Source organism: Leuciscus leuciscus, assembly GCF_965113295.1.
Source record: "Leuciscus leuciscus genome assembly, chromosome: 19".
Classification (NCBI taxonomy): Eukaryota; Metazoa; Chordata; class Actinopteri; order Cypriniformes; family Leuciscidae; genus Leuciscus; species Leuciscus leuciscus.
In genome coordinates this window covers 23,033,536-23,042,238 of record NC_138743.1, presented here as the reverse complement: position 1 = coordinate 23,042,238, position 8,703 = coordinate 23,033,536, and the positions used below count along the sequence as shown (strand labels likewise).

Sequence of the window (8,703 nt, the reverse complement as noted above, 5' to 3'; positions counted from 1 at the left end):
GTTGCTCTGCCGGTTTAATAAAAGCAAGGAGGTAATATATTCAGAAAATTTTTTAGATTGCTTCTTGCAAAATCTCACAGAAGACCGTAATGGTAGTGATTAATGTCGCCCTACCACCATGTAGAACCACATCCAAACAGGAGTTTTGTAATTTGTAATGAAGTAATTTTTGCTGTAAGGTATCTGTACTTTTACTCAAGTATGGTTTTCAGGTACTCTTTACACCTTGTTGCAAATGGCCTTCTTTAAGAAAAAATGTAATAATAAATCTCTCTTAAAGCTACAATATGTAAGATTTTTGTAAAAAAAAAATACTCAAAATGCATTTGTGTACTTACATTTACATTTGTAAATCCAGAGTAATTCCAGTTTTAAATAATGGCTCGTCCCTTGTCATTGTCGCCTATCAATGACATAATATCCACGCTATCCTCCTCGGTTTCCCCTTGTAGAAACAGTAGATGCCTCATTGGCGGCCGTTTCAGTGGGCTGCTATACGTAAGCCACCAATGAGGGTCTATGTATATCTATGAGTACAGAAAATACAAGTAAACAACCGGAAACGTAGATAAACTGAGGCAAGCAGGCTTTGGGAAGAACAGAGAAATAAAACAAGGATCAATATTGGCGTGGCGTTTTCAGGATGGAGAGATCTTCATGACAAACTTGAACTTGACAGAGACTCTGTTCTCGCATGTGTTTTAATAGATAGGTAAGCAAATATATATTAATTACTGTATGCATACAGTTATATTGCACTTTGTTTGTACTTCAGTAATGCTTTTTATCAAGTCTGGTGACCAAGTCTATGGCAGTGAAATTAAATACAGTATGTGTTGCACAAAAATATTTAGCCCATTACTTGCAAATACTGTGGTTTCGTTCAAATTTACTTTTAGTACGATTGTATTAAACGTGTAAAACTGTGCAGCAAGCATTAACCCACCAAATCATTTGATAAATAATCACATATCAGTAACAGGCTAATATAGCATTACATTTCACGTTCCTTGCAGTTAATTCATTACGATGAGTAGTGTGATCAAACGTACTACAAAAACTAATTTATTACCTCATCCGTGAACATGATTCGTGAATTATACGGATTATACCATACATCTCTGGATGGTGAAAACGACATCTCCCATCGTTCCACTCTCCTTCCTAGCGTCATCAAGCTTCACCTTTGTTATTGTTTTGAAAATGTGACCTCTGGCGGCGGAAAATTACATATTGTTGCTTTAAATTCTCTTAAAATGTGCTGAGAAAATCAAGATCAGGAGAGGAAAAAATAACAACCTTGTCGTGGTCTAGGCACAGGGTCTTAAAGCCCTTGCTTGTCTCTGCAATGCCTTTGTTTGTGAGATCAAGAGGGCAGATCGATTTCTCCTTTCAATAAAAATGTACTCAGAGGTGCTGTAATCTTGACAGACCTTTGGGCTATCGAGGGCTTGCTGGGTAGCGGGACAGGATTAAGAGTAAGAGAAGTCTTCAGTGAGAACACACCATTGAAACCACAGCTTTTAATCTTACTTTTCAAGACGTTTGAGAAAAACTGCTTAACTGGTTAATGCTTTAACGGTTGAGAAAAAGGAGGACAGAGCTGAGATTTATGGGTTCCAGCAAGACAATATCTGGTAGCAACTTTATGCAAACATCATATTATTTATTTAGACACCTGAAGCCATAATTGTATTAATCATTTTGCATAATTACACATGGGAATGTAATTGACACGTGATTGATTGACAAACTTGGGTGTCGTGCCTCTGGGACAGATTGATTGAATCAGCTTTATCTATGTTACAGAAGGCTGTTGCAGTCAAAAACATTGCTGAGGGGAAATTATCAAGGACGGAACAACAAACCTAAAATTCTAAGTTTGCATCTCACTATTGACCGAAGCACTGATGTAATATCCCTTGCAACAAAGCAAACAGAGCAAGTAAATAGAATTAATGAAATCTCAACACTCAAGTAAGTGCGCGAATGAGAAAAAGAGAGAATGAAAAAGAATCGCCAGCCCTGCTTTTGGAAGTGAGTGTCACTGCATTAGCCATTCAAGTCCAGTGTAAACATGGTGGGTCATCAGGGAGTCCGGTTGGATCAATACAGCAGCACTGCTCTAAGCTCTGCCTTCATAGGGGACCGGAGATACAGCCATAGATGACAAGACACCTCATTTACACTTAAACATCCCGCGCATTACTACACACACTTCCTGTACTCTAGACGGAAATGGGACTCTTTCTCCCAAAAATACACTATTGAACATGCTTTGTTAAACCTGCTCAGACATACAAAAGTAGAAGGAAGGTTGTTGTTTTTTTGCCCTTTTGAGGTGTGTGTGTGTGTGTGTGTGTGTGTGTGTGTGTGTGTGTGTGTGTGTGTGTGTGTGTGTGTGTGTGTGTGTGTGTGTGTGTGTGTGTGTGTGTGTGTGTGTGTGTACCTACTTAACTATATTTTGGCGACAAATTTGTACCCAGAAGCAGAGATGGATACTCCAGTTAGAGACTCAGACTCGAGTTGCACTCGAGTCACATTTTAATAGACTTCAGACTTGACTCGGACTCAAACTGAAATGACTTCAGACTTGACTCGGACTCGACCAAAGGACTCGTGAATATTTTAAAACGACTCAAGTCTTTAATCCTTAAGTACTGATATAATAATAAATAAATCAATTATTTGAATGGTTTTAGAATATCTGCGTCACATATATTCCTCTATGTGTCGTGGTAGTTGGACTTCGGACCCTTGTCATCGAATTTGATTACGTGTCCGTATATTGCGCGTAAACTCCGAAATTTCATAATGAAAGTCCCTTGAAACATGACGGGAGAAACCGTGCCATATGTTCTTTAATTTGGGTTTATTAACATGTCAAATCGGCTAGATGCAAAGAATCTGGGGAAACAATTAAAGACTTTGGAACGACAATATCACATTTTATGAGATATCGCATCCACAAAGGTTAGTCACATTATTATACAGTGGTGCAGCTGCACAGCTCCTTTGGATTGCAAGCCTGTTAAAACATTAACAAATAAAGTCTAGCCTTTAAACCTCAAGCACTATGTTTTACTTTTATCGATCTTTTCAAATGATGTGCAGCTTTTCTCTCTCTTAATATAGGCTATGTCTATGAGAGAGAGGAGATAGAAGGATGTTAATCCATTTATTACTTAAAGCGCATATATGCGAGATATAAGAAACAAGCTGAATTTACAATATCCCTTAAATCTCAGGACCTTTATTACAAACAAAACTGATAATAGAAAGACCATAAATTGTATCTATATAATGCATAAATACATACATAAATATGTATGTATCTATATAATAAATATAATACATAAAAAAAAAAAATTTGTAAGGCATGAAATTACTTGAGACTCAACTCGGACTCGTGACAAAAGACTCCAGACTTGACTCAGACTCCAGCTTAAAGGCTTCAGACTTGACTCAGACTCCAGTTTAAAGACTTCAGACTTTACTCTGACTCCAGCTTAAAGACTCCAGACTTGACTCAGACTCCAGCTTAAAGACTTCAGACTTGACTCAGACTACAGCTTAAAGACTTCAGACTTTACTCAGACTCCAGCTTAAAGACTTCAGACTTCAGACTTGACTCAGACTCCAGCTTAAAGACTTCAGACTTGACTCAGACTACAGCTTAAAGACTTCAGACTTTACTCAGACTCCAGCTTAAAGACTTCAGACTTGACTCAGACTCCAGCTTAAAGACTTCAGACTTTACTCAGACTCCAGCTTAAAGACTTCAGACTTTACTCAGACTACAGCTTAAAGACTTCAGACTTGACTCAGACTCCAGCTTAAAGACTTCAGACTTTACTCAGAGTCCAGCTAAAAGACTTCAGACTTGACTCAGACTCCAGCTTAAAGACTTCAGACTTGACTCAGACTCCAGCTTAAAGACTTCAGACTTGACTCGGACTCCAGATGAAAGACTTTTGAACATCTCTGCCCAGAAGTGACCAAAACCTGACAAAATCTCCAAAAACCTCCCTTTAGGGACATCCTAATTTGTAAATCTGGTGTAAAAATAAAAGTAATGAAAGTTTTTTTTTAAATGTAAAAATGCAGAAAGTTTTCTGTGATGGGTAGGTTTAGGGGTAGGGTTAGTGTAGTAGGGGATAGAATATACATTTTGTACAGTATAACAATTATTATGCCTGCCGTAATCCACAAATACTAGTGTGTGTGTGTGTGTGTGTGGCTTAATTGGACTAAACAAATGTAGATTTAAGTTTGTAACTTGATTACTAATTCAATTATTTGTACAGTAAAGACCATAGCTAATAGACTAATGAGCAACTCATAATTAACCTGATAATATGCCTGTAAATGTGTCCCTAACGTTCTTTACACAAAGAAAAATGTCCAACGGTTTGGAGAAAACTGAACAGACAAGCCACATTTCACACATGAAATTGCTATGAAAAGTAATCGCCAACACCTAGTCGACTAGTCCACTTTAGACATTCTACTAACTATGAGTAACTTTGCAACTACATGTCAATACCATTAGCGTATTATTAGACTTTCTGCTTGATATTTTGTGTCTAACTCTTTATTTTGACGCTCCCCCTACATCCTACTGACTATATGTAACATTGTAAGCACGTCAACTTATTCTACTAACACTAACCTAACAGTCTACAAATTTTCTAATGAGAGTTAGTTGACATGTAGTTGCAAAGTAGAATGTCTAAAGTGGACTCACGAAATGTGTGAAATGGTGGCTTTAAGTACTATGTACTTACATTGAAATTAATAATTTGATACAATAGACTTCACTTGTGTACATATACATGTTTTTACATTGCATGTAATTACAGCTGTAATTCATTTATGTAATTACACTGTTGACCCTTCCCTTACACCTTAACCCACCCTTAAACCTACCCATAACACCACACCTGTATCACACCTCAATAGAAGCAAAAGTGTTTTAAAATACAACATGAACACAATAAGTACATTGTACTTATTTTTAAATGTAAGTACATAGTACTTACAGCCACTTAATATAAAGTGGGACCGAGAATTGTAACAGAGTAATCATTTAACCGTCATTAACAGATGAATTATTCACATTGAGTTTGGACAATCTCAGCCATGCACTACAGTAGATGCTCGCATGAACGCACACAAGCTACAGGGACAAATACACGTCTATATAAACTCACTCTGCAGCATACCAAAGACCTCAGAAGATATCGCCATGAATAAAACATCCGTCCAGTGCACATGTAAACACACAAAGGCTATCTCACTCTTTCTCTCACACACACAAGCTCTGAATTACACTAGTTCAAGCTCACAGATTCACATATAAAAAAACACATGCGTGAACATATTCCCACACAAACACTGTCATTTTATGTACAGAAAATGCGTTTTCAATTGCTGACGCTATTCCCCATGCCCTTCAGAATGAGATGATGGTAACGTTGTACAAGCATTGAATAAATGGATTTGTTAGCATAGCTCTAACCTTCTACCCCAACACCCATATTTGCTGAGATATATTCCTCCTCCTATTGGCCTCCCTGCTGAGCTCTTTCTATCAGGAAAAGACAATCAGAGACGGAGAGAGAAGGACTGGGGCCTGTACGGCTAAACCCCAACTTACAAAATGCAAGAAAAGACAAGACAAACATGACTTTTTGCATCTGAAGAAAATCCAACCTCTTTACACACACCCTGTGCAAATACATCCATTAATATGCGCCCTCTGTTACTTTTGAGATAAAGTGACATGCTAAATTGCTTATTGAATTCAATACGACGGATTGTTCTTTCACTTATAAGACAATCCCGCTTGACAAAAGATAATTATTATTACAGAAGATGAGTACAAATCAATGCACCTGTTAGCACATGTATGCTGCCAAGAGAATATTCAATGTGTGTATTTTAATCAGGAAGATGACATTTTTACAAGGTTTGCAATATGAATATTCCCTGTTGGATGTTAGTATGAAATTCAGCAGATGTTTTTGCAACATTTAAATTTACAGTGTATGTGAATCCATTTTTTTAAAATGTTTATCAGATATTAAGCCACAAGACGCCACAGTTACGGGGCTTTTTTTGCAAAATCACAAACACAGCTTTTCAACATTTTGATAGAACAGCAATGTTTAACATTCAATAAATAGTTATACATTAATAATTTGTATGAAAATAAACAAAAACAATATTTAAATAATAATAGTAATAATAATTATTATTATAAATGGGTTGTGGATAAATTCATCTTTGATTTGTCAGTGACGTGATATTTACGAAAAGATTTTGTAGTCTACAGTTGAACTATATTACTTGAAAAAAAATAAAAATAAAAAAATAATAATATTTATAAATAATTATTATTATTAGCCATTTTAAAGGCGTTTCACTTTTGTGGGGCAGTATTTTACTTGCATTTCTCAAATAAAAACATTTTATGATCAAATAAATGTTTTTATACCTGAAGTTAATAACAATTTACAATTTTAAATTGTAAATATACTATATGTTTTAGATTTGTAATACACAGATTAGTCAATACATAAATATAATTAATGTTTGAATTAAATAATGTGAGCATCAATGCATTTCTTAACGAATACCTCTCAATTTATCTAACCCCTCTTCACTATAAACACATTTGTTCTCTCTCTCACCTGAGAGCTGCAATAAATCCATTCACGTAGGAGTATGTTAACGAGTTGTTTGTATATCTGTTTGTGTGTGTGTGTGTGTGTGTGTGTGTGTGTGTGTGTGTGTGTGTGTAGCTGTGCTGGGAGTCAGGCTTAACCCTCACTGCAGAGTCATCCATCTTATCTTCTGTCAAACGGCCCCTGAGTGCTTGACACGTGTGCATGCGTGCTGAATGTGCCAAACACACACACACGACAACACACACAGACTACACATGCAGATTGTCTATGTTCACACAGATATTGTTTGGGATCAGGGCTTTGAAGTAACAAATTACAAATACTCATGTTACTGTAATTAAGTAGGGTTTTTTTCAGAAATTGTACTTTTTTGTGTAGTTTAAAAAATTGTGTAATTTTATTTTTACTTGAGTACATTTTAAGTGATGTATCGGTACTTTTACTCCGCTATTTCCTTCCGTTCGTGGTCGTTACTCATTACATGCTTGTTTTAATTTCATTTTTATCCATCGACGTGATTGGATCGAGTAATCGGTCTCGTGACTGTCATCAAATCAAATTCTGCATAGAAAACTTAAAAAACTAGCCTGCTGTTACTCGTGGCTGCTGTGGAAGTGCATTCTTCAAGCATCAATTCAATCGAGATATCAGGGTCTTCCTCTAAAATGCTATGGTACATTTCACATTTCTGCTTACTATGATATAAGGATGGCCTATCTACAGGGCCTAACATGGCGTTAAAGGACAAGTTCGGTATTTTACACTTAAAGCCCTGTTTTCAGATCGTTTCTGATGAAATAGAACGGTTAAGATTGAAATTTGGACACATGCTGCTGGCCCGAGAATTTTCGGTTTCTGTGGTAGCACCCCCCCACCTCCACAATGGCTGCATAGGTGCACTGGAACAATCCTTCCTAAAACGCTTTAAACTTTCGTTTACAAAGACGAGAAACTCACCGAGTGGTCAGGGGTGTTCACTGATATGCTCACACAAAAATCGCTACAAAAGATGCTTTCCAACAGGTTTTATTGTAGTTTTTGTCCAACTCCATTAACTTGTATTGGATGTGCTGTGAGATACGGTATTACTCCGCTTCGTTGAGACTACAAAGAGACATGCATTTGTTTGTGTGTGTGTGTGTGTGTTTGTTTCGGTTGTAAGTTTCCCCGGATATACCTCCCTATTTAATGCACAATTTTCTTTACAACAAGTTATATTATCAGCATAACAATGTGAGTAAATGTAGCCGTGTAAAATGTAAGGGATGATGCCCCCCTTCTTAGAACAATGTGCATTTACGTTTAAATTGTAACATATTTAATTGCATGGAATTACAGTGTAATTAGTGTTAGCTCACTATCTTTGCCTTTTACAGTGCAATTAGGTGAGGTAATCTGATAATATTCATGATTCTCATTTATTTATCAAAACACTAAAACTGGTACCGTTTTTGTAAGGTCTGGGTTGAGGAAGGAGACAAGCCAAGCAAAGTACCAAAATAACAAAGGTTTATTAACAGGAGGTAACTCAAAACAAACAAGAAACAGTGTGCTGGTGTACAAACAATAACCGACAAAAGACGAGTGAAGACCAGGAACTTAAATACACACACAGATGAACACAAGACAGGTGATGCAGATGATAACGATGAACAGGTGGGTAATTGAGGGAGTGAGTTCAGGTGTGGAGACAAGGAGGATTCTGGGAACTGTAGTGAACAGGACGATGACAGACAGTGAATGTGACATTACTCCTGGGTGGACATCCTGGAGTCTGTGACCGGAGGGTGGACAGAGAGATGACAGACAGGAGACTGGTATCGCCGCCACGGCGGTGCAGGACGAGGAGGTGGCCATGGCAAAGCAGGCCCTTCGGGCGGCCATGGCGGTGAAGCCCCTTCGGGTGGCCATGGCGGTGAGGACCCTTCGGGCGGCCTTGGCGGTGAGGACCCTTCGGGCGGCCTTGGCGGTGAGGACCCTTCGGGAGGCCATGGCGGTGAAGACCCTTCGG

At 37.7% G+C, this 8,703-nt stretch overlaps 1 protein-coding gene and 1 long non-coding RNA gene across 4 annotated transcripts in view; one reads left to right on the top strand and one right to left on the bottom strand.

The window, feature by feature from the left end:
• The window catches only part of LOC309481843, a 370,245-nt gene that overhangs the window by 122,447 nt on the left and 239,095 nt on the right, over positions 1 to 8,703 (top strand). The window lies entirely within an intron of this gene.
• dab1a (DAB adaptor protein 1a) overlaps positions 1 to 8,703 on the bottom strand; it is a 426,003-nt gene that overhangs the window by 276,747 nt on the left and 140,553 nt on the right. The window lies entirely within an intron of this gene.